The 26,618-nt window shown below is 39.8% G+C and overlaps 1 protein-coding gene and 1 non-coding gene across 4 annotated transcripts in view; both read right to left on the reverse strand.

Annotated features, from left to right (window-relative positions):
- Nucleotides 1-26,618, reverse strand: part of USP53 (ubiquitin specific peptidase 53) — a 110,397-nt gene that overhangs the window by 79,805 nt on the left and 3,974 nt on the right. The window lies entirely within an intron of this gene.
- LOC143668630 (U2 spliceosomal RNA) lies at nt 10,990-11,179 on the reverse strand. Its single transcript, XR_013168496.1, has one exon. It is a non-coding gene; the product is annotated as a U2 spliceosomal RNA (small nuclear RNA).

Raw genomic sequence — 26,618 nt, forward strand, 5'->3', positions numbered from 1 at the left:
AGAGCCATGAACAAGGAAAAGAACAGATGGAAAGAGAGGATGGGAAACAGACAAATCATTTAGGGCCTCATAAGCCCTTTTTAAGGGCTTTTTGGCTTTAAACTTTGGGTGAAATGGTAAGTTGTTGGGGTTTTATTTTTACAGCACAAAGATGAGAGACAGAATGGCACAGATCAGGTACAATATCATTGATCAAATACCCACAGAGATACAGAGACACCGAGAAACAGCATAAACCTCTGTTCCTTAAGAATGAAAGTCAGAAGACTTTGCTTCCAGGTTCAGTCTCAGGACTTATTAGCTGTTTGGCACTAGATAAATTCTGATCATCTCTCTTTCATTGTTTCTTCCCTATAAAGTGAGGTTTTAACAGTAACAGCACTGCTTACCTCACATGGGTTAAATGTTTCAAGAATTATAAAATACCATATTATGTCTGTTGTCTTTCTTCTTTCTATTTTAACTCTTTAGTTACAACCCCTTCTAAAATAATCTAAATGACCACAAAACAATTCTAAAAATCAAATTTTGAGTACAGTTACGCCATGTTTTTACATCACTATGGGAGCTCTATATTGATAGAAATTTTTTTTTTTTTTTTTTGCATGGGCAGGCACTAGGAATCAAACTCGGGTCTCTGGCATGGCAGGCGAGAACTCTGCCTGCTGAGCCACTGTTGCCTGAAAATCTATTTTTTTAAAAAATGGAAAGAATACTTTTGAACTGATATTCTTTCATCAGCAAACATTTATTAGGCACCAAGTCTTTACTGTGAACTATGCTTGGGTATAAGAAACAAGTCTTACTCCTAAAGACCTTAGTTCTGGAGGGGCACAGACACAAACATAAAGTATTGTGCCTTATATTTCTGCATAAGATGTGAAATTAGTATGTGCTCCTGGTTCCCTTCCTTTCTTCAACCTAATTCTGGAGATTACACAGAAGTAAAAGACTGTCTAATGAGAAATAGGGAAAATCTTGCAGACACCAGAAGTAAAAGGAAGTCTGAGAAACAAGAAGTCTTGAAGGCAAAAAAAGTAACTGGCTTCTAGAGTAGGAGGGAACAGGCAGAGATGGAAATGACCAAGTATTACAGATCAAGAAAGATTTCTCTATAATTATGTCCTTTTCCATTTCTCACATTACTCTAGGGAGAAAACTGTCTACCCTCCACAGCAACGAGACAGGAAAGCTCTGTGTGTCAGAGCTTACCACCCTGGTGTCATCTGGAGGCCAGAGAGGTTATAACATCAGGAAAGCACTGGAGCACAGATGGTTTGGGAAGTGGAAACAAGCGCAGGTGACCTGGAAGGCCCCTATGTACTGCTCTCACCCCGGCTCCATAAATAAAACAGAGCAGGGCAGGCCACGGTGGCTCAGCAGGTAAGAATGCTCACCTGCCATGCCCGAGGACCCAGGTTCGATTTCCGGTGCCTGCCCATGTAAAAAAACAACAAAAAACACAGAGTATAGCAGAATCTGGAGAACAGCACACCTCTGGGCAAGACAGCAGGAAGCCCGTTTTGGAACCAACCCTCAAACTGGGTCACACCAAGTCAAGCCCACCACTCTCACCTCTTTTCCCTGAAATCACCTTAAGAAACATAAATTATAGCCTACTACTTCACCTTCTTCCCAGGTAAATATTACTAGCTTATAGCTCAGAACTCCCAGGAGAAAAACAAACAGACATCTGCAAAATACAAGAAAAGAGTGGAAACAAACTGGGCAATCTATACCACAAGAAATAGCATTAATAGAGGAAAGGGGATGCAAAATTGGAAGGAAATAAAATATTCACTATTTGAAGATAATGACTATGCTTTTTTTTTATTATTAAACGGAAAAAAAGAAATTAACCCAACATTTAGAAATCATACCATTCTACATATGCAATCAGTAATTCTTAACATCATCACATAGATGCATGATCATCGTTTCTTAGTACATTTGCATCGGTTTAGAAGAACTAGCAACACAACCGAAAAAGATACAGAATGTTAATACAGAGAAAAAAATAAAAGTAATAATAGTAAAAACAAAACAAAACAAAAACCTATAGCTCAGATGCAGCTTTATTCAGTGTTTTAACATAATTACTTTACAATTAGGTATTGTTGTGCTGTCCATTTTTGAGTTTTTGTATCTAGTCCTGTTGCGCAGTCTGTATCCCATCAGCTCCAATTACCCATTATCTTACCCTGTTTCTAACTTCTGCTGAACTCTGTTACCAATGACATATTCCAAGTTTATTCTCAAATGTCGGTTCACATCAGTGGGACCATACAGTATTTGTCCTTTAGTTTTTGGCTAGACTCACTCAGCATAATGTTCTCTAAGTCCATCCATGTTATTACATGCTTCATAAGTTTATCCTGTCTTAAACCTGCATAATATTCCATCGTATGTATATACCACAGTTTGTTTAGCCACTCGTCTGTTGATGGACATTTTGGCTGTTTCCATCTCTTTGCAATTGTAAATAATGCTGCTATAAACATTGGTGTGCAAATGTCCGTTTGAGTTTTTGCCCTTAATTCCTTTGAGCAGATTCCCAGCAATGATATTGCTGGGTCGTATGGCAATTCTATATTCAGCTTTTTGAGGAACCACCAAACTGCCTTCCACAGTGGTTGCACCATTTGACATTCCCACCAACAGTGGATAAGTGTGCCTCTTTCACCGCATCCTCTCCAGCACTTGTCATTTTCTGTTTTGTTGATAATGGCCATTCTGGTGGGTGTGAGATGATGATATCTCATTGTGGTTTTGATTTGCATTTCTCTAATGGCCAGGGACATTGAGCATCTCTTCGTGTGCCTTTTGGCCATTTGTATTTCCTCCTCTGAGAGGTTTCTATTCAAGTCTTTTTCCCATTTTGTAATTGGGTTGGCTGTCTTTTTGTTGTTGAGTTGAACAATCTCTTTATAAATTCTGGATACTAGACCTTTATCTGATATGTCATTTCCAAATATTGTCTCCCATTGTGTAGGCTGTCTTTCTACTTTCTTGATGAAGTTCTTTGATGCACAAAAGTGTTTAATTTTGAGGAGTTCCCATTTATTTATTTCCTTCTTCAGTGCTCTTGCTTTAGGTTTAAGGTCCATAAAACTGCCTCCAATTGTAAGATTCATAAGATATCTCCCTACATTTTCCTCTAACTGTTTTATGGTCTTAGACCTAATGTTTAGATCTTTGATCCATTTTGAGTTAACTTTTGTGTAGGGTGTGAGATATGGGTCTTCTTTCATTCTTTTGCATATGGATATCCAGTTCTCTAGGCACCATTTATTGAAGAGACTGCATGTCCCAGGTGAGTTGGCTTGACTGCCTTATCAAAGATCAAATGTCCACAGATGAGAGGGTCTATATCTGAGCACTCTATTCGATTCCATTGGTCGATATATCTATCTTTATGCCAATACCATGTTGTTTTGACCACTGTGGCTTCATAATATGCCTTAAAGTCCGGCAGCGTGAGACCTCCAGCTTCGTTTTTTTTCCTCAAGATGTTTTTAGCAATTCGGGGCACCCTGCCCTTCCAGATAAATTTGCTTATTGGTTTTTCTATTTCTGAAAAATAAGTTGTTGGGATTTTGATTGGTATTGCATTGAATCTGTAAATCAATTTAGGTAGGATTGACATCTTAACTATATTTAGTCTTCCAATCCATGAACACGGTATGCCCTTCCATCTATTTAGGTCTTCTGTGATTTCTTTTAGCAGTTTTTTGTAGTTTTCTTTATATAGGTTTTTTGTCTCTTTAGTTAAATTTATTCCTAGGTATTTTATTCTTTTAGTTGCAATTGTAAATGGAATTCGTTTCTTGATTTCCCCCTCCGCTTGTTCATTGCTAGTGTATAGAAATGCTACAGATTTTTGAATGTTGATCTTGTAACCTGCTACTTTGCTGTACTCATTTATTAGCTCTAGTAGTTTTGTTGGGGATTTTTCCAGGTTTTCGACGTATAGTATCATATCGTCTGCAAACAGTGATAGTTTTACTTCTTCCTTTCCTATTTTGATGCCTTGTATTTCTTTTTCTTGTCTAATTGCTCTGGCTAGAACCTCCAACACAATGTTGAATAATAGTGGTGATAGTGGACATCCTTGTCTTGTTCCTGATCTTAGGGGGAAAGTTTTCAATTTTTCCCCATTGAGGATGATATTAGCTGTGGGTTTTTCATATATTCCCTCTATCATTTTAAGGAAGTTCCCTTGTATTCCTATCTTTTGAAGTGATTTCAACAGGAAAGGATGTTGAATCTTGTCAAATGCCTTCTCTGCATCAATTGAGATGATCATGTGATTTTTCTGCTTTGATTTGTTGATATGGTGTATTACATTAATTGATTTTCTTATGTTGAACCATCCTTGCATACCTGGGATGAATCCTACTTGGTCATGATGTATAATTCTTTTAATGTGTTGTTGGATACGATTTGCTAGAATTTTATTGAGGATTTTTGCATCTATATTCATTAGAGAGATTGGCCTGTAGTTTTCTTTTTTTGTAATATCTTTGCCTGGTTTTGGTATGAGGGTGATGTTGGCTTCATAGAATGAATTAGGTAGTTTTCCCTCCACTTCGATTTTTTTGAAGAGTTTGAGGAGAGTTGGTACTAATTCTTTCTGGAATGTTTGATAGAATTCAGATGTGAAGCCGTTTGGTCCTGAACTTTTCTTTTTAGGAAGCTTTTCAATGACTAATTCATTTTCTTTACTTGTGATTGGTTTGTTGAGGTCATCTATTTCTTCTTGAGTCAAAGTTGGTTGTTCATGTCTTTCCAGGAACCCGTCCATTTCCTCTAAATTGTTGTATTTATTAGCGTAAAGTTGTTCATAGTATCCTGTTATTACCTCCTTTATTTCTGTGAGGTCAGTAGTTATGTCTCCTCTTCCATTTCTGATCTTATTATTTGCATCCTCTCTCTTCTTCCTTTTGTCAATCTTGCTAAGGGCCCATCAATCTTATTGATTTTCTCATAGAACCAACTTCTGGCCTTATTGATTTTCTCTATTGTTTTCATGTTTTCAATTTCATTTATTTCTGCTCTAATCTTTGTTATTTCTTTCCTTTTGCTTGCTTTGGGGTTAATTTGCTGTTCTTTCTCCAGTTCTTCCAAGTGGACAGTTAATTCCTGCATTTTGGCCTTTTCTTCTTTTCTGATATAGGCATTTAGGGCAATAAATTTCCCTCTTAGCACTGCCTTTGCTGCGTCCCATAAGTTTTGATATGTTGTGTTTTCGTTTTCATTCGCCTCGAGGTATTTGCTAATTTCTCTAGCAATTTCTTCTTTGACCCGCTCGTTGTTTAAGAGTGTGTTGTTGAGCCTCCACGTATTTGTGAATTTTCTGGCCCTCTGCCTATTATTGATTTCCAACTTCATTCCTTTATGATCCGAGAAAGTGTTGCGTATGATTTCAATCCTTTTAAATTTGTTAAGACTTGCTTTGTGACCCAGCATATGGTCTATCTTTGAGAATGATCCATGAGCACTTGAGAAAAAGGTGTATCCTGCTGTTGTGGGATGTAATGTCCTATAAATGTCTGTTAAGTCTAGCTCATTTATAGTAATATTCAGATTCTCTATTTCTTTATTGATCCTCTGTCTAGATGTTCTGTCCATTGATGAGAGTGGTGAATTGAAGTCTCCAACTATTATGGTATATGAGTCTATTTCCCTTTTCAGTGTTTGCAGTGTATTCCTCACGTATTTTGGGGCATTCCGGTTCGGTGCGTAAATATTTATGATTGTTATGTCTTCTTGTTTAATTGTTCCTTTTATTAGTATATAGTGTCCTTCTTTGTCTCTTTTAACTGTTTTACATTTGAAGTCTAATTTGTTGGATATTAGTATAGCTACTCCTGCTCTTTTCTGGTTGTTATTTGCATGAAATATCTTTTCCCAACCTTTCACTTTCAACCTATGTTTATCTTTGGGTCTAAGATGTGTTTCCTGTAGACAGCATATAGAAGGATCCTGCTTTTTAATCCATTCTGCCATTCTATGTCTTTTGATTGGGGAATTCAGTCCATTGACATTTAGTGTTATTACTGTTTGGATAATATTTTCCTCTACCATTTTGCCTTTTGTATTATATATATCATATCTGATTTTCCTTCTTTCTACACTCTTCTCCATACCTCTCTCTTCTGTCTTTTTGTATCTGACTCTAGTGCTCCCTTTAGTATTTCTTGCAGAGCTGGTCTCTTGGTCACAAATTCTCTCAGTGACTTTTTGTCTGAGAATGTTTTAATTTCTCCCTCATTTTTGAAGGATAATTTTGCTGGATATAGGAGTCTTGGTTGGCAGTTTTTCTCTTTTAGTAATTTAAATATATCATCCCACTGTCTTCTAGCTTCCATGGTTTCTGCTGAGAAATCTACACATAGTCTTATTGGGTTTCCCTTGTATGTGACGGATTGTTTTTCTCTTGTTGCTTTCAAGATCCTCTCTTTCTCTTTGACCTCTGACATTCTAACTAGTAAGTGTCTTGGAGAACGCCTATTTGGGTCTAATCTCTTTGGGGTGCGCTGTACTTCTTGGATCTGTAATTTTAGGTCTTTCATAAGAGTTGGGAAATTTTCCGTGATAATTTCTTCCATTAGTTTTTCTCCTCCTTTTCCCTTCTCTTCTCCTTCTGGGACACCCAAAACATGTATATTTGTGCGGTTCATATTGTCCTTGAGTTCCCTGATACCCTGTTCAAATTTTTCCATTCTTTTCCCGATAGTTTCTGTTTCTTTTTGGAATTCAGATGTTCCATCCTCCAAATCACTTATTCTATCTTCTGTCTCTTTAAATCTATCATTGTAGGTATCCATTGTTTTTTCCATCTTTTCTACTTTATCCTTCACTTCCATAAGTTCTGTGATTTGTTTTTTCAGTTTTTCTATTTCTTCTTTTTGTTCAGCCCATGTCTTCTTCATGTCCTCCCTCAATTTATCGATTTCATTTTTGAAGAGGTTTTCCATTTCTGTTCGCATATTCAGCATTAGTTGTCTCAGCTCTTGTATCTCATTTGAACTATTGGTTTGTTCCTTTGACTGGGCCATATTCTCAATCTTCTGAGCGTGGACCGTTATCTTCTGCTGCTGGCGTCTGGGCATTTAGTCAGATTTCCCTGGGTGTCGGACCCAACAAGGTTGTAAGATTTTTCTGTGTAATCTCTGGGTTCTGTGTTTCTTATCCTGCCCAGTAGGTGGCGCTCGTTACACACGTTTGTCTCACGTGTTTGGAAGGGATCCCCCCAGTCACCGATCTCTGCGGCCTGGGGATTTCCGATCAAATTCTCTCAGTTGGTTCGGGGGGCCGCGCGTGGTGGGGAGTCAGCCACCGCGGCTTGAGGGGACCCTGTGGCTCCTTTATTAATTCCCCTATTGGTGTTTGGTTGGACCCAGTCCCTGCCACTGTCGGAAATTCCCTCCTCTCCCTGGAGGGGTGTCAGTCGTCGGCCGCAGCGGGCCCGGGGAATTCGCCACCGGACCAGGAAGTTGTCCGCGGGGGAGGGACGTCGGTCACCGGCCGCCGCGGCCTGGGGAATTTGCCGCCGGACAAGGAAGCCGCCCGCAGGGGAGGGCCACCACAACTTGGGTAGCCCTCTGATCTGAGACTCGTGGCCAGTCAAGGAAGCCGCCCGCAAAAGAGGGGCGCCGGCCGCCGCGGCTTGGGAAACTTGCCTCTCCGAGACTCTCAGCCGGCCTGGGAAGGAGGGAGGGAGGAGCTCCGGCCGCCACAGCTGCCGCTGCTCGGGAAATCACGCGCCGCTCAGGGATCCCACCGCAGCCGAGTCTCGCAGTCAGACTAGCCAGTCCAGACTGGGGTACGCTGTGTGTCCATTCCCTGCGTGGCCCCGGGAGCTGTTCTGCACTGTTTCTGTTCACCTAGTAGTTGCTTTGGAGGAGGAACTAAGACACACATACCTTACTAAGCCGCCATTTTGGACCCCCCTCCTGACTATACTTTTTAAACTGCTGAAATAAACTCAAAGGATGGGTTAACTTGTAAAATGAACAGACGGGAAGACCATATTAGTGAGCAATAAGTTCTGCTCAAGAAATTTCCTTACAAAGCATTAAAGAAGGAATGAAACAGAAGATATAAACTTTTTTTTTTAAGTTAAGAGGCATGGAGGAAATATCTTAAAATATCAATATCTATCTGATGGGACCTCTAGAAAAAGAGGGGAGAAAGTAAATTGAGTAAATGCTTTTAGAAATGTCTAAGAACTTCCAATAATTAAAGACTGAAAAATCCAGAAACAGAGTATATAAGTCAAAAACCCATACAAGAAGTAGGAAAGTAGGAAAGCAGGATGAAAATTGTAAAACCTTAACACTAGAAAGACAGACTGAGATTTTCATGCCTATTTATAGGCAAACAATAGAGAGAAAAAAACAAGCCCAAGCTAAATTTTTGTAAACACCTATGCAATAGACAAAATCTTCAGAAAACTGATAGGAAAAAAAAAAAAGAACCACAGACACCAATGGAACTGATAAAAGAGAAATAACCACAGATAGATACATAAGCAACCAAAAGAACTGTAAAAGAATGCTACTTAAATCTTACAATAATGAATGTGAAAATCTAAATAACAACTACCCAGCAAAAAACAAATCAAGAAAATTAACCCAAGAAAAGAGGAACATGTAAAAACTAGCTTAGAGGAAAATGGAAATATGGTGTAAATTCTTCCATTGAAAATAGCATCTGCATTAAATGGATTCAAACTTTTCTCTCAACTTTAAAGAACATGTTAATTGTTCATTTCAATTTCTTTTTTTAATATAGAATGAGATTTAATATAGAATGAGAGAGTTGAGATTTACTTTTTTCCATACAGAAATCCAATTTTCCAGGTCCAACTTGTAGAAAAGACTATGGTATCCCCACTTGAATTGCTCTGAAATGTTTTGTTACAAGTTTCTGTTCTGTTCATATGTGTGTGTGTGTGTGTACTCTTATGCCAATACCACACTTTGATAACAAATGATATCAACAACGAGACTTCAAACCCATGAACATAGTATTTTTTTAATTTACCTTAGAAGTGTTTTGTGTTCGGTGTATAGCTCTTACAGATATATATAATTACATTTATATATATACAACTGCTATTCCTAAATTTTCATCTTTTTTGATATCTCTGTAAATGGTGTTTTCAATTTTAACTTCCAATTTTTCATTACTAGTACACAGAAATATAATAAATTTGTATATTGATGTTGTTTAGTGCAACCTTAGTTCTAGGAGGTATTTTGTAGATTGCTTAGGAGTTGCTATGTACGATCACATTACCTGCAAATAAAGATACTTCTACTTCTTCCTTTCCAAACTGCATGTCTTTTCTTTTTCTTGCCTTATTACACTAGCTAGGGCTTCCAGTACAATGTTGATGTGCTGGTTTGAAACAATGCATGTACCCTAGAAAAGCCATGTTTTAATCCTAATCCCATTTTGTAAAGGCAGCTGTTTCTTCTAATCCCTATTCAGTATTGTATGTTTGAAACTGTAATTAGATCATCTTCCTGGAGATGAGATTTAATCAAGAGTGGTTCTTAAACTGGATTAGATGGAGGCATGTCTCCATCCATTTGGGTGAGTCTTGATTCGTTCCTGGAGTCCTATAAAAGAGGAAACATTTTGGAGAAAGAAGGCAATTCAGAGAGAGCAGAGCAGAACGACATAGCCACGAGCAGAGAGAACCAGCAAGTGACATCTGGAGATGAAGAAGGAAAACATCTCCCAGGGAGCATCATGAAACCAGAAGTGAGGAGAGAAACCTAGCAGATGATGCCGTGTTCACCATGTGCCCTTCCAGAGGAGAGAAGAACCCTGACCATGTTCATCATGTGCCTTTCCAGATGAGAGAGAAACCCTGACTGTGTTCGCCATGTGCCTTCTCACTTGAGAGAGAAACCATGAAATTCATCGGCCTTCTTGAACTAAGGTATCTTTCCCTGGATGCCTTAGATTGGACATTTCTATAGACTTTGTTTTAATTGGGACATTTTCTCAGCCTTGGAACTGTAAACTAGCAACTGATTAAATTACCCTTTTTAAAAGCCATTCCATTTCTGGTATATTGCATTCCGGCAGCTAGCAAACTAGAACAGCTGAATAAAAACAGCGAGAATGGGAATACATGTCCTCCTTTCAATCTGAGGAGAAACCATTCACTCTTTCATTTTAAGTATAATGTTGCTATAAGTTTTGTAGTTCCCCTTTATTAAGTTTGTGGTAGTTTTCCTCTATCCAATTTGCTGAGAGTTTTATCATAAAGGATGCTGAATTCTGTCAAATACTTTTTATATATCTATTGGGATGATCATACGGTTTTTCTTTTTAAGTTTTAATGTAGTGAATTTCAGTGATTTTCAAATGTCAGCCAACCTTGCCTTCCTATTGATAACCCCTTCCTATTTGTCATGATGTGTTATCCTTTTTATACACTATTGAATTTTTTTGGGGGGGGGGGCTGAAGACAGAGAAAGGTGGCAAGGTAAGGCAGAAGGTGATTGGAGAGTATGATGCTAGTAACAAAGGGGGCTACAACCACTAGTAAGCATAGGACCTAGGACAGAATAGAGAGAGTGAGCCAGGAGCAGGTGATGCAGTTGATGGCAAGAAGGAGGTCTCTCGCAGGTTGGAGAAGGTATGGAACAAGCGGCCTGCGTGCAGCATGAGTGAGGTGCTCACAGGACTTGCTACCTAGCATTCACTACTTGTCCAAAACCCCCGAAGGGATTCCTGGGTTGACCATCACCAGGAGTAAAAGGAATCCTGGGTTGATCATTGCCACGAGTAAAGGACATGACAACAGCAAGAAGAGAAAAGAGGAAACAAAAAAGAAAAGACAGAACAAGCAGCTCAGGGAGAAAGACACAAAGGAAACCCTGGAAGTCTTGACCTGGCAAGGAAAAGGAGCAAGCCCAGAGAGCAAAGAAGAGTCAAGTGTGTCAGTTCCCATCACAAATGAGGGAGGGCTGCACCGCTTCTGGAAGTACAGCAATACCAGGTCGATGTGTGGAGTGGACGGAGCAAGCCCCTATTCCGTCTCCCTGCTCCAAAAACCCATTTAATATATTGTCCTCGGATAGAGGACGTATCAGATATTAAACTGATAAGAAAGATACTGCACTTGTTCTTAGCCAAAAGGCCAAGAAGTGATATACTATTGAATTTGTTTTGCTAATAAATCTTAAAAGAATATTTGAATCTTATATTCATGAGGGATATTTCTTTTCTTATAATGTCTTTAGATAAGTACACACCAGAGATCAGAGGGGACCCTTCTGTAGATCTCCAGAGTGCTCCATCTGTGAGGGTTCTTCCCCTTTAGTACTCAGGCCTGTAAATTCTAGTCATCTCAGCCTCCCCGAACTCTGACTTCTGTCTTCTTACCCACTGAGACCACCAGGATCTGTTTCAGTACTTACTTACACTGCAGCTGGAAAAACTGCCACTAGGCAGGGCTCATGCCATTTGTCCTCCTCTTTCCATCATAGTCCTATCTGGTTCTGGAACTTATGGCCCAGGATCTGAAATATCATTTTATGTATTTTGTCCTGTTGTCTAGTTGTTTTTGAAGGGGCAGAAAGTTAGAACAAGGTATTAAAAGGAGCATCAGTCACAGGGATTGGCTTCTGAATGCCAGGAGCTCAGGTCCGATGGTGTGCTCCAGCACCCGAGAACCCGCTGGGGTTCCCGGAACCACAGATGCCATCACTGCCCTGTCGGCCAGGCGTCTGGGCAGGGGGCTGGGCCTCCTGCTCAGCTCCACCTCCCCGGTCTTAAGCCTTCGTGGGTATAAGATGAAATCTCTAGAATTTTTAAATTTTAAATACACAGGAAAAGTTTCAAATGTAGGTTCATTTGGACTCAGACAATTGGTCTCTATAGCAAATTACATGCCAATATTCAATCATAGTGCAAAATCTGCATGAAATTAACAAAATGGTAGTAGATACTGATGAAAGTTTTATTAAGAATAATGAGAAGAGGGTAGTACCAATAGACCTCAATCTAGATTAGAATCTTTATAAGCAAAAATCCTCTCTCCCCAGCCACCCTGTGGATTACAGCTTTCAATCTGATTCATAAATGTCTTTAGAACTGTCCCCTCTCTTCCCAGTTGAGCAACACTTAAAATATCCAGCTACTAAAGAACAGTTTATGTATGTTTTTATACTGATGGATGTGGCTATCTAAGTGTTACAGTATTTAAACTCCATTGCATACATTTAAAAATGATGTAACCCATTGTATTTTAATATGTCAAGATTTATAACATACTGGCAATTGTATATGCAACTATTTTAAGCTTAGATTTTAAAATATTAATTTTAACTTGAAAATGCAGCAGGAGGTATATACATCTAGTTTGACAAAAAATATGAAAATCACTGCTGCTTTCTTATGAGTCTGTGTTTCACCACCAATAATTTGACTAAAGGCAAGATTTCAGGGCCACTTTCCATTATTACCCTAGGAACTAGACACCTTTTCTCACCCCAAAATGTAAGCCTAGTGCATAACTAATTAGGCAATCTACCCCACGTTAAACTCCTTAGTATAATTTTTTCCATTTAAAAAATGCTAGGAGGGCAGGCCATGGTGGCTCAGCCAGCAGAGTTCTCGCTGGCCACGACTGACACCCGGGTTCGATTCCCAGTGCCTGCCCATGCAAAAAAAAAAATGCTAGACTAGATTATTTGGCATTTGTTCAAATTTTAACATCCCATGATTTTATTAGGTTACTAGAACAGTCTAGGTAAGTGATAAAACCAACTTTTATTAGACTCATAACTTACAAAGGCATGTGATTTCTTTGTTCTTTTATTTAAGTTTATTGGTTTTCTTTTGATTATAAAATAGTATTTAATCATTGTCTAAGAATTCCTTACAGAAACACTGCATAAAGAAAATTTAAAATATCCATAACCTCATATTAGCAAAGAATCACTGCTAAGAATGGGTTCTATATTTTAATAAAACCCAGAATTAGCCATCAAATTGTAACATAAAATTTCATTTTAACATCTTTTTATTAATAAGCAATATAGCTACTCAAGGAAACAATGAAGACTTACTGACATATTAAATCTGTTCATCTTACTAGTAAAAGTATCTAAATTTTATATTAGATAACTAGATAGCAAACTAAAGAGGTATAGCAAATTGAAGCGATCAAAAGTAAACCTCGGGCAGACAACGGTGGCTCAGTGGCAAAGTTCTCACCTGCCATGTCAGAGAGCTATGTTTGGTTCCCTGAGCCTGCCTATGTCAAAAAAAAAAAAAAAAAGTAAACCTTATTCATTACAGAAATATCTTCACTTTTAAAAGTTGAAGAATTATAGTAATAGAAGAATAATTGAAGAATAGATGTCCCTGGATATACAAAACCACCGTCACTTTACAAATGGAGGAACTGCAGAGGACTATGCTGGAAGAGTAATAAAATACAGAAAATAAGATTTAAAAAATAAGGAAAAATCCTATACTATCAAAACCAGTAAATTTTAAGTAATTGTCAGTGTTTCAACTTTTTTTGCTGTACTTCTCTGTGCTTTATATCTTGTTGCTTTTAACTACCCGCTAACTTCCACCAGTATCTAACTAGAAAAAGATAAGGGTGCATATATGTATCAAGAATATAAAATATGAATGTTAAAGAACAAGGCTGATAGAGGTCTGCTTAATGACATGATCTCCAGAGAGACCTATGTCAAAGCAGAAATAACCTAATATTGCTTTTCCTTCGTCCAAAAGTGAGCTCTTGTTTCACCTATACTTCTTCTCCCCGTCACAACTGATAGCAACTTCCCCGTTCCAGTTTCTCAGAACAAATATTTCAGTATCATCTTTTAGTCCTCTTTCTCACACATGTCACTCAGAATCTGACCACTTCTCACCACGTCCACTTCCATGATTCTCGTCTCAACCATTAACATATTGCACCTGGATTGCTAGAAGAGCCTCCTAACTGTCTCCAGGCTTCCACCCTTGCCCCCTCTACAGTCTGCCCTCAACAGCAGCCATAGATCCTTCTAAAATTAAATCACAATGTCACTCTTCTGCTCAAAATCTTGCAATGTGCATTCTAATTAAAGACCAATCGAAAAAGAGAGCAAGCTTCAATTACAGATAAAAACTAAGCCGATCCGGCTGGTGTTAAGGTAAATCAGAACTACAGGGCAAAAATGATATTGTCTGTATTTTAGAGCTTCATCTACTATATGACACCAAAAGAAGAGAGGTTAATTTTGTACAAAACCTAAATTTCCTGTAGCACACAATCTAACTCAACCTGCCTGGAGAGCTCACTTAACTCAAACACATGGATCCCAGAATAGGAAAAAGAGCTTGCAATTCTATATAGCTTAATTTTATATGTGAATATATCCCAGAGTATGCTGAGTAGATAATTTTAAAATTTAGGCAAAGTCCCATGAGGGACTAGAGAAGAAAATATGGAACTGTTCCCACCAGGGAAACCTGATACTCTCTCAAACATTAAGGACTCCCAAGCTAATAGGCCAACCCTTAACGAAACTTGATCTTGAGGCTTGCTCTCATAAAACTTGTTTCTGAATTGAAGCTAAGTGTACCTATAATAAAGCCTATGAATCACTTCCAGAAAACCTCTTTTGTTGCTCAGATGTGGCATCTCTCCAAGCCCAACTCTGCAAGGAAAATTCTTACCCTCTCTACATGAGACATGACACCATTCACCAGAAGTGAAAGTCTCTCTGATAACGTGGGACATGACTTCCAGGGAAAAGTCTGGCCCTGGTACCATGGGATCAACCACGCCTTCCTGACCAAAAGGGAGAAAAGAAATGTAACAAAATAAGTGACTAAGAGAGTTCAGAGTTGAGAGACTATTCTAGAGGCTACTCTAATGCAAGCTTCAGCCAGCTATTGCTAACTGCCACAGTTTGCCAAACCATAACCGACATCATTCCTGTTAACCGTTAAGAACACCTAGGGCTCTGAGATTTCACAAAAGTTCCGCACATTAAGTTTGCTCTCCAGAAACCTACAACCTCCAGATGGTTCCTAGGCCAGATAAATCCTGAAACCCAGAGGGGACAGCCTCTTCAAGAACATCAACTAGATCCAACCCCCCTCCCACATTGTTGATATCCCTTTTCAACTTGGAAAAGTCAAAAGCCATAAAGTTTTAATAATGGCCTTCAAGATCCTATGCTATCTGCCCAACCCCTCACTTCTTGCATCATTTCCAACTATTTTTCCTCTCACTTTCACCGGTTTAGCCCCACTAGCCTCCTTGTAGTTCCTAATCACGTACCGTGCACACAACTGCTCTAAAGCCTTTGCACTGGCTATTTCTCTGCCTGGAATATACATCCTCCTGATATCTACAGGGCTAACTCCCTCACTTCCTTCATGATTCTACTTGGCTCAAAAGTCACCTTCTAAATGAGGCCTATGCTTCTTTCAAACTGCAACCCACAACAAAACAATTCCTACCTCACATTCCCGATTCCCCTATGCTGCTCTACCTTTCCCTTTTTGAGGGCTCTTTTCACCTTCTAATACACTGCTCACTTGTCCTATTGTATTTATTAATTATTGTCTCTCCTAATCCTGAGAATGTAAACTGAATGTCAACATCTAGTATTTGCACAGTACACAGTAGGTACTCATTAAACACTCATCGAATGAAGCTACAAAAATAAAGTGAAACCTAAAACAGCAGATCCTCAGAAAACAGTACTCCTAACAAAGATGAACTAGGCACTAAAGGTATAGGGCAATTTCCCACCATACTGACAAGGAGGCAGTATTATATCAGGCCTATATATGGCAGCAGCACATAGGAGAAAAAGATTTAAGGTTTAAACAACCTGCTCACCTAAGTACTGGGTCAGGGGGGTAGCCACCATGAAAGTGACAAAAAAATAACGTATTATGCAGGCTGAGAAGTTTAGAAGAAGCAAAATATAAAGCATCTGATGGACAAAGCCCTGATGGGTTCTTGATGAGGATGGACTCAACCCTCTAATATTGACCTCAGAAGCCCCCGCAATTATTTATTCTACCCCTGATAAAGTTTCTTGCAACAGGGCACATTACCCAACTACTCAATCTCTAAAAGCCTATCATGCATAGACATAATAATATGGCAAATGTGGCAAGTTTTAAAAGGTGTCAGGGTAGAGGACATATTGAGAGTTCTCTGTGTCGGTCTTGTACTATTTTTATAGCTGTCCTGTAAGTGTGAAATTATTTCAAAATAAGATATTTAAAAAAAAAATCATGTTGGTTTCATTATCCATAATTATAATTTAAAGAAGTTCATAGGTTATTGTGAGAATCATAACCATGTATAAAATGCCTAATGCTCAATGTGCAGTAGCCATTAAATAAATGGAAGCTAATGATAGTGATAGCATTATCTTTAATATAAAGCGATTTTAACAATATAAACAAAGATTTTAATAAAAATCCATAGGGCAGGCCATGGTGGCTCAGCAGGCAGAGTTATCACCTATCATGCTGGAGACCCAGGTTCAATTCCTGATGCCTGCCCATGCAAAAAAGAAAGAAAGAAAAGTAAATGCTGTATTATATAGTTTAGATCTCATTTTGCTATCATTTTCCATTTCCTTAAACTGATGTATCAATCATGATTATATTATTAAAACAGAATGGTAGAATTTGATAAATTGGACAACGAAGTTCAATTTTTAAAAATCGGTTAATGGGTTGGTCTTAGAAGATAAGCAATTCCATTTACAGCTATTCTACTTTGAGAAATCTTAACATATAAAAAATCTTAATTTACTTGCTTAATCCTCACTTTCCAAGAGGATTCACCATGGTATTATCCTAAACATTCATTTAGAAATTTTGGGGGATAGGGAAAAGGAGAAATTCAGTCAAAATATAAGAAGCCAATGCATCAGAAATAAAGATAAAGCAACTCTAAGCAATACAGAAATAAGATTCTACAGAAAAATTCAACCTACCTGCAAATTTTCAGGAAAAAAAATGCAAATTTCCTTAAAGACAATATTAATTCTTGGAATAACATGATGATCCATCCAGCCTAACAAATAACTAGAGCTCTCCAGATGCAACTCAATATTGATCTCATGATATCGCTGGGTCCCTGAGAATGTTCTCCCAATTTGCATTAAGATCCTGTCATGGTCAGGTTCATGTGTCATCTTGGCCAGTGGTGGTGTCCAGTTGCTGGTTGGGCAAGTGCTGGCCTGTCTGTTGCTATGAGGACATTTCATGGACTTAAATCATGATTACATTGGCTGCATCCACAACTGATTGCATCAGTAATCAGCTAAGGGGAGTGTGTTCTGCAATGACTGATGCTTAATCTAATCACCAGACAGCTTTTAAGGAGGATTCAGAAAAGACAGTCATTCTTCCTGCTTCAAGCAGTGAGACTCTCCTGTGGAGTTTGTCCAGACCCTTCTTATGACCTGCCCTACAGACCCTGGACACTACACTCCCACATTTACATGAGACACTTTTATAAATTTTATATCTATGGATATCACCTGCTGATTCTGTTTCTCTAGAGAACCCTAGCTAATACAGCTTGATACCAGGAGTGGTCCTTAAAAAACAGAATCTTAAAAATGGGTTTTTACGATTGGTTTTCTTCTCTGAATGGACTCAAAGGCACTAAGGACTCTGTTTCTCATAATCAGAATGACACAGCCAATCTATGGGCTGAGCTGGCAAAAGAAATAGTCAAAATATCACCATTGGATTCCTCTAATGCTTCGCTTATATGAAGCCAGGCTCTGGGGGACAATGTTTCTTACACCTTTACGGAGTTTTGTAGAAATAGGAGGTATAAAGATGTTGGCAGGTTATTGTTAGATACACAGTGATGAGGGAAAAGGATCGGCTGAAGGTTTCAAATGAATGCTTATGTGGCATCTGACAGATGTAAATGTTTCTATGAGTGCCCTGAAGGAAAATCTCATTTCCTGTACCCACAGACTTGAGATCTCGGAAAATCAGACTCAGAATCTTATTGTAAGAGAAACAACTTCAAAATATAAACTGAAATCTCAATCTTGCATGGTATCTGCTTTTAAAGTGAGGGCATTGATTGGAAAGGAGTGGGACCCTGAAAAATGTGATGGTGACATATGGATTGATGATGATGTCAGTGGAGGGGTTGAAACCCTATATTTTGCTGAGTCTTTCCTAGATAACCCCTGTAATAGGCTGCCCTGAGGACACTGGCCATTCAAACCTCCACCTGAAGGGTTTTAACCCTAAAGTTATTAATCCTGTTTCACCAGATGAAATTGCAAATGAATGCCCTAAAGAAAGTGGCTTGGAAGATATTTCTAATTCTTTTCATGACCCACCCCCACCACCCTTCATCTCTTCCAGACCTACTAAAGTCCCAAGAGGCCCCAAAATGAGGAGGTACATTATACTCCAAAAGAACTGCATGAGTTTCCCAATTTTCATAGACAGAAATCAGGGGAATATAGTAGCAATGGATTTTAAGGGTGTGGGATAATGGTGGAAAATAAAACTGAATCAGGCTGAATTTATTGATATGGGCCCACTAAGCAGAGACTCCACATTCAATATTATAAGGGGTTAGAAAAAGCATTAAGTTTGTTTGGATGGTTGGCTGAGACATGGATCAAAAAGTGGTCAACATTATCTGAGGTTGAAATGCAGAAGTGCACTGCTATAATGTAGATGAGAGGATCCAACAGGTGAGACAGATTGGAATGTTAGAGTGGATTTATCATGGAAAGCCTGCTCACCCCAGGAATGTCCGAAGGATGCACCTTTTACCAGAACTGTGAGAAATAAATTTGTGAGACTAGCTCCTTCATTCCTGAAGAGCTCTGGAGTTGCCTTTTCCTGCAGGTCAGATATTACTGTGGCAACTGCTGTCACTGAGCTGGAATCCTTAAACAGCATGGGGATGATCTGATACCAAGTTGGCAGAAGCCAGGTGACAGCACTTAATCACCAAAGACAAGGTGGACAGCAGACTCAAAACAGGAGTCAAAATAATCTGACTCGTAGGCACTTGTGGCATTGGCTAGGAGATCATGGGGTACCTAGAAGTTCAATAGATGGGCAGTTTCCTAAATTCTTGTTTGAGCTATACAAGCAAAAGAGTTCTAGGTCAAGAGAACAGAAGTCTAGCCTGAATTTCAAAAACAGAGTCATGGCCTCTTAATCAATTTCCAGACTTGAGACAGAGTACAGACCCAGAGCCCCTTGAATGAAGGGGAAGACCCTGTTACACTGTCACAAATTTATACTGTCAATCTTCCTCCAAGCCTTCCCCAAGGAGACCAACGGCCTTTTACTGGGGTAACTGTGCACTGGGGAAAAGGAAATGATCAGATATTTGGGGGATTATTAGACATTGGTTCAGAAGCGACATTAATTCCAGGGGACTCAAAACATCACTCTGGTCCACCAGTCAGTGTAGGGGCTTCTGGGGGTCAGGTGATGATGGAGTTTAAGCTCAGGTACATCTCAAAGTGGGTCCAATGGGCTCCTGGACCCATTCTGGGGTTATTTCCTCAGTTCCAGAATACATAATTAGAGTAGATATACTGAGCAACTGGCAGAATCCCAACACTGGCTCTCTAACTTGTGGAGTGAGGGCTATCATGGTAGGAAAGACCAAGTGGAAGCCATTACAACTGCCCATACCTAGCAAAATAGTAAATTAGAAACCATATCAAATTCCTGGAGGGATTGCAGAGATTACTACCACTTATAAACACTTGAAGAATGCAGGGGTGGTGAATCCCACCACATCCCCATTCAACTTTCCTATTTGGCCTGTGCCAAAAACAGATGGGTCTTGGAAGATGACAATGGATTATCATAAGCTCAACCAGGTGGTAACTACAATTGCAGCTGCTGTTCTGGATTTTGTACCATTGCTTGAGCAAATCAATACAGCCCCTGGTATCTGGTATGCAGCTATTGATCTGGCAAATGCTTTTTTTTCTCAATAGCTGTTTGTAAGGAACACCAGAAACAGTTTGCCTTCAGCTGGCAAGATCAGCAATATACTTTCACTGTCCAACCTCAGGGGTTTATCAGCTCTCCAGCCCTATGTCATAATCTTGTCCACAGGGACTCTGATTGTTTCTCCCCTCCATAAGACATCATACTGGTCCATTATATTGATGATATCATGTTGACTGGACCTAGTGAGCAAGAAGTAGAAACTACTTGAGACTTATTGGTAAGGCATTTGTGTGTCAAAGGATGGAAAATAAATCCAAGAAAAATACAGGGGCTTTCTAACTCAGTGAAATTTCTAGGTGTGGGGCATGTTGACATATCCCTTCTAAGGTGATGGATAAGCTGCTGCATCTGGCCCCGACTACAACCAAAACAGAGGCACAATGTCTAGTTGGTCTCTTTGGATTTTGGCGACAACATTTGGGTGTGCTACTCTAACCCATTTATCAGGTGACCAGAAAAGCAGCTAATTTTGAGTGGAGACCCGAACAAGAGGAGGCTCTATGTTCTAGTTTGCTGGCTGCCGGAATGCAATACACCAGAGACGAATTGGCTTTTAATAAAAGGGGATTTATTTTGTTAGTTCTTCATAGGAAAGGCAGCTAACTTTCAACTGAGGTTCTTTCTTACATGGGAAGGCACAAGATGGCCTCTGCTGGCCTTCTCTCCAGGCCTCTGGGTTCCAACAACTTTCCCCAGGGTGGTTTCTTTCTTTCTGCATCTCCAAAGGCCTGGGCTGAGCTGTGAGTGCTGAGATGAGGTATGCTGAGCTGCTTCGGCTGTGCTAACGTTGAACTCTCTCATTTAAGCACCAGCCAATTAACTCAAGCATCATTCACTGCAGGAGGCACGTCTCCTAGCTGACTGCAGATGTAATCAGGAACAGATGAGGTCCACATGCCATCAGCTCATGTCCACAGCAATATATCTAGGCATCTTCACACGGCCAAGTTGACAACTGAATCTAATTACCACACTCTGCAACAGGCCCAGGCTGCTGTATAAGCTGCTCTGCCACTTGGCCCATGTGATCCAGCAGATCTAATGGTGCTGGAAGTGTCAATGGCAAATAAAGATGCTGTCTGGAGCCTTTGGCAGGCCCCCAAAGAAGAATCACAATGCAGACCCTTAGGATTTTGGACCAAAGCTTTACCATCTGCTACAGACAACAACTCTCCTTTTGAGAAATAGCTTTTGGCCTGCTACTGGGCCTTAGTAGAGACTGAACACTTATCCATGGGCCACCAACTTATCATGAGACCTGAGCTGCCTATAACAAGCTGGGTGTTGTCTGACCCTACAAGTCATAAAGTTGGGTGTACGCAGCAGCACATCATCATAAAATGGGAATGGTATATACAAGATAGGGCCAGAGCAGGTCCTGAAGGCACAAGTAAGTTACATGAGGAAGTGGCCCAAATACGCATGGTCTGCTTCCTGCCACATTACCTTCTTTTTCCCAGGCAAGAGCTATGGCCTCTTGGGGAGTTCCTTACAGTGAATTGACTGAGGAAGAGAAAACTCAGGCCTGGTTTACAGATGGTCCTGCAAGATATGCAGGTACCACCTGAAAGTGGATACCTGCAGCACTACAACCCTTTTCTGGGATGTCCCTGAAAGTCAGTGGCGAGGGAAAATCCTCCCAGTGGGCAAAATTTCAAGCAATGCACCTGTTTATTTTGCTTAGAAGAACTGGCCAGAGACGTGTCTTTATACTGACTCATGGGCTGTTGTTAATGGTTCAGCTGGATTGTCAGGGACTTGGAAAGAGCATGATTGGAAAATTGTTGACAAAGAGGTCTGGACACAGAGGTATGTTGATAGACCTTTTTGTGTGGGCTAAAAACATGAAGATATTTATGTCCCATGTGAATGCACACCAGAGGGTGACTTCAGCAGAGGAAGGTTTTAATTATCAAGTAGATAAGCTAACCCATTCTGTGGCTACCAGTCAGCCTCTTTCCCCAGCAACCCCTGTCATTGCCCAGTGGGTTCATGAACAAAGTGGTCATGGTGGTAGGGATGGAGGTTATGCATGGGCTCCTAAACATGGACTTCCACTGACCTGGCTACAGCTACTGCTGATTGTTCAATCTGCCAGCAGCAGAGATCCAAACTCAGCCCCCAATATGGCACCATACCCCGAGGTGATTAGCTGGCTACATGGTAGCAAGTTGATTACAATGGACCACTTTCATCAAGGAAGGGGCAGCAATTTCTTCTAACTGGAATAGACACATACTCTGGATATGGGTTTGCTTTCCCTGTATGCAATGCTTCTACCAAAACTACCATCAGTGGACTTACAGAATGTCTTATCCATCATCATGGTATTCCACATAGCATTGCTTCTGATCAAGGAACTCACTTCACAGTAAATGAAGTGTGGGAATGTGCATGTGTTCATGGAATTCTCTAGTCTTACTATGTTCCCCATTATCCAGAGGCGCTAGATTGATAGATAGCACAGTGCAATGGTCTTCTGAAAACTCAATTACAGTGCCAATTAGGTGGCAATATCTTGCAGGGCTGGGGTGATGTTCTCCAGAAAGCTGTGTATGCTCTGAATCAGCATCCACTGTATGGTGCTGTTTCTCCCATAGCCAGGATCCATGGGTCCAGGAACCAAGGGGTAGAAATGGGAGTGGCACCACTCACTATTACCCCTAGTGATCCACCTGGTAAATTTTTGTTTCCTGTCCCTGCGACCTTGAGCTCCATTGGTCTACAGGTTTTAGTTCCAGAAGGGGGAGTGCTTCCACCAGGGAAAACAATAATGATTCACTGAATTGGAATCTAAGACTGTCTCCTGGTCTCTTTGGGTTACTGATGCCCCTGTATCAACAAGCCAAGAAGGTGATTACTTTACTGGCTGGGGTGACTTACCTAACTATTGGGGGAAATAGGACTGCAACCATACAATGGAGGTAAAGAAGAATTTTCCTAGAATATAGGAGATACTCTAGGGCATCTTTTAGCACTACCATGCCCTTTAATTAAAATCAATGTAAAACTGCAACAACGCAATCCAGGCAGGACTACCAATGGTTCTGAAACTTCAGGAATGAAGGTTTGGATCACCCCACCAGGCAAGGAACCACAGCCAGCTGAAGTGCTTGCTGAGGGTAAAGAAAACATGGAATAGGTAGTGGAAGAAGGTAGTGATAAATATGAACTATGACCATGTGACCAGTTATAGAAACGAGGACTATAATGTTGTTTTGTTCATGTGATAGTATTTAAGTTATAAGATATCAAGTTTAAGAGTGAATATTACCCAAGGATTTGCACCCTCTTCTGGGGAGATTTAATGCATTTCTGATTGTACACAGGAAAGCTAAGTATTGTTAGGCGAGAAAAAAATGTGTCTCTTATTGTTTTCTACTTACAGATTAAGTATGGTTTAAGGTGATGTGCATACCTGCCAAGTTGACAAGGGGTAGATTTTCATGGTCAGGCTCATGTGTTAACTTGGCCAGGTGGTGGTGCCCAGTTGTCCGGTTAGACAAGTGCTGGCTTGTCTGTACCTCTGAGGACATGTCATGGACTTAAATCATGATTATGTTGGCTGCATCCACAGCTGATTTCAATTTTCATTAAGATCCTGTCATGGTCAGGTTCATGCGTCAACTTGGCCAAGTGGTGGTGTCCGTCTGGTTGAGCAAGTGCTGGCCTGTCTTGCTATGAAGACACTTCATGGACTTAAATCATGATTACAATGGCTGCATCCACAGCTGATTGCATTTGTAATTAGCTAAGGGGTGTGTCTTCTGCATTGAGTGATGCTTAATCTAATCACTGGATGGCTTTTAAGGAGGATTCAGAACAGTCATTCTTCCTGCTTAAGCCAGTGAATTTCTCTTGTGGAATTTGTCCAGACCCTTCAGTAGAGTTGCCAGTTTACAGCCTGCCCTATAGACCTTGGACTCTACATTCCCATGGTTATGTGAAACACTTTTATAAATGTTATATCTATGGATATCTCCTGTTGATTCTGTTTCTCTAAAGAAGACTAGCTAATACAGATTCTTTGTGCTATTTCTCCAGTACTCTTCTTACAGTTCATGTGTCACCTTTTTCAGATTTCCATAATTACCCCATCTTTCCTGCACAGCAGTATAGTATACATCTTTAACAAAGGAAGGCACAAAGTACAGTGGTAACACAAATATGATGCAACTGGCTGTTCTTTGTTGGGTCAGAAGATACCTAACAGGTGTCCTCTGGATGAGAATAGGAATGCTCTCCAGGAGACCATATGCTCTAAATCAGTATCCAATCTATGGTGCTGTTTCTCCCATAGGCAGGTGTTCTAGTTTGCTAGCTGCCTGACTGTGATATCCTGTAACTGGGCTTTTAAAAAGGGAAATTTAATAAGTTACAAGTTTAAAGTTCTAAGGCCATGAAAATGTCCCAATTAAAGCAAGTCTATAGAAATGTCCAATCCAAGGCATCCAGGAAAGATACCTTTCAAGAAGGCTAATGAAATTGAGGGTTTCTCTCTCAAATGGAAAGGCACATGGTGAACACGGCATCTACTAGCTTCCTCTCTGGGAGGCATTTTCCTTCTTCATCGCCAAGGGTAGCTGGCTGGTAGACTCTGGTTCTCTGGTTCTTCTGTTGTGATTCTGGGGCTCTCTCCTCATTCTAAAAAGGGACCCTCTCCAAAATGTCTCCTCTCATATAGGATCCAGTAAACTAATAAAGATCCACATACAATGGGTGGAGACATGTCTCCATCTAATCAAGTTTAATACTCACAATTGATCAAGTCTTATCTCCATGGAGATAACTTAATCAAGTTTCCAACCTACAGTGCTGAAAAGAGATTAGAAGAAACTGTTGCTCTCACAAGAGTGATTAGGATTAAAACATGGTTTTTTTAGGGTAAATAAATCCTTTCAAATAGCACAGCAGCATTCATGGGTCCAGGAATTAAGGGATGGATATGAGATGGTATCACTATTATACCTTGTGACCCACTAGAAAAATTTTGTTTCCTGATCCTGCACACTTATGCTCTGCTGGTCTAGAAGTCTTAGTTCCAAAAGGAGACACAGAAATGTCCCAGTGAAGTTAAGACTGTCACCTGGCCACTTCAGGTTCCTCATATCTCTGAATCAACAGGCAAAGAAGGGAGTTACTGTATTGGCTGGGTGACCAACTACAAAGGGGAAGGCCATTACTACTACATAACGGAGGTACAGAAGAGTGTGCCTGGGATAGATGAAATTCTTTATGACATCTCTTACTATTACAATGCCTTGTGATTACAGGCAATGGAAAACTTACAACAACCCAATCCAGGTAGGACTCCTAATGGCCCAGATCCTTCAAGAATCGAAAGTTACAACCACATGACCAGTTACAGAAACAAGAACTGTAATGGTTACGAGTATTTCTTTCTTATTTTCTTATGAATGTTTGTATATACATAAAGCAAATATCTTTCCTTTCTTCCGATTCCCTTATCATATAATATAAGTTGAATTAACTTTATGTCATAGTATTTAAGTTACAGGAGATCAAGGATAAGAGTGATTATCACCTAAGGACTTGTATCCTCTTCTGGGAAAAGGCTAGTGCATTTTCAGTTGTATGCAGGATCGTGGCACTATATTAGGTAAAAGTATGACTATGCTATTGCCTTTATTTGGAGACTAAGTATAGTTTAAGGAGATGTGGATGGGTGCCACGTTGGCAACACATGGACCGTAATGGTTAATTTCATGTGCCAATTTGGCTAGGCTTTGGTGTTCAGTTGTTTGGTCAAGGAAGTACTGGCCAGAATGTTATTGTGAGGGAATTTCACAGATGGATTGACATCATTAATCTGTTGATTCCAACTAGGGATGACTGCATTTACAATCAACAAAGGAGATTGCCCTTAGCAACAAGGGGAGTCTCCTCATCATGTAAGTTGGAGATCTTAAAGCAAGAACTGAGGAATTGAGAAATCAGAAAGAATTTCTGCCTTTTTTCAGCCAGCCAGCTTCCCCTGGTGAATACAATTTAATCTACAGTGGAGTTTCTGGCTTGTGGCCTGACTTACAGAGTTCAGACAAACCAGATTTCAGAATCATCTTTTTCAAAATTTCCAGCATGTGGCCTATTCTAAAGATTTCAGACATTCCAATCTCCATGGTCCATGAGACCATGGAGACACAGACATATCCCTGATCGATTCTGTTTCTCTGGAGAAACATGACTGATAGAGACTGGGAAGTTGACAGGGGATAAGAGAAGAGAAGCAGCATCTTGCAAAGGTAAGAATATTTTATCTTTGGAAATTCAATGTAGTTGGGAGATGATTGGGAATAGACAGAGATGAGATTTAGAGAAAAGTAAAAATTCACATTTATGACTTCAACTTTGTCTTATTAATTTTTGTTTTTCTAGTGTCTAGCACTTTTAACAGTAAGTCAATAAATATTTACCAAATAAATTTGCCCTCTAACTCAGAAAATCACTAAAGCTAAGAAAAATTTCCACAGAAACAGCATTTTTAAGACTGTTTTTATTTGAAGGTCAATATTTGTAAAATAGATGACTAATGTAATTATTTTCAAATTAATTTAAAATGACCA

Source organism: Tamandua tetradactyla, chromosome 24 (assembly GCF_023851605.1).
Source record: "Tamandua tetradactyla isolate mTamTet1 chromosome 24, mTamTet1.pri, whole genome shotgun sequence".
Classification (NCBI taxonomy): Eukaryota; Metazoa; Chordata; class Mammalia; order Pilosa; family Myrmecophagidae; genus Tamandua; species Tamandua tetradactyla.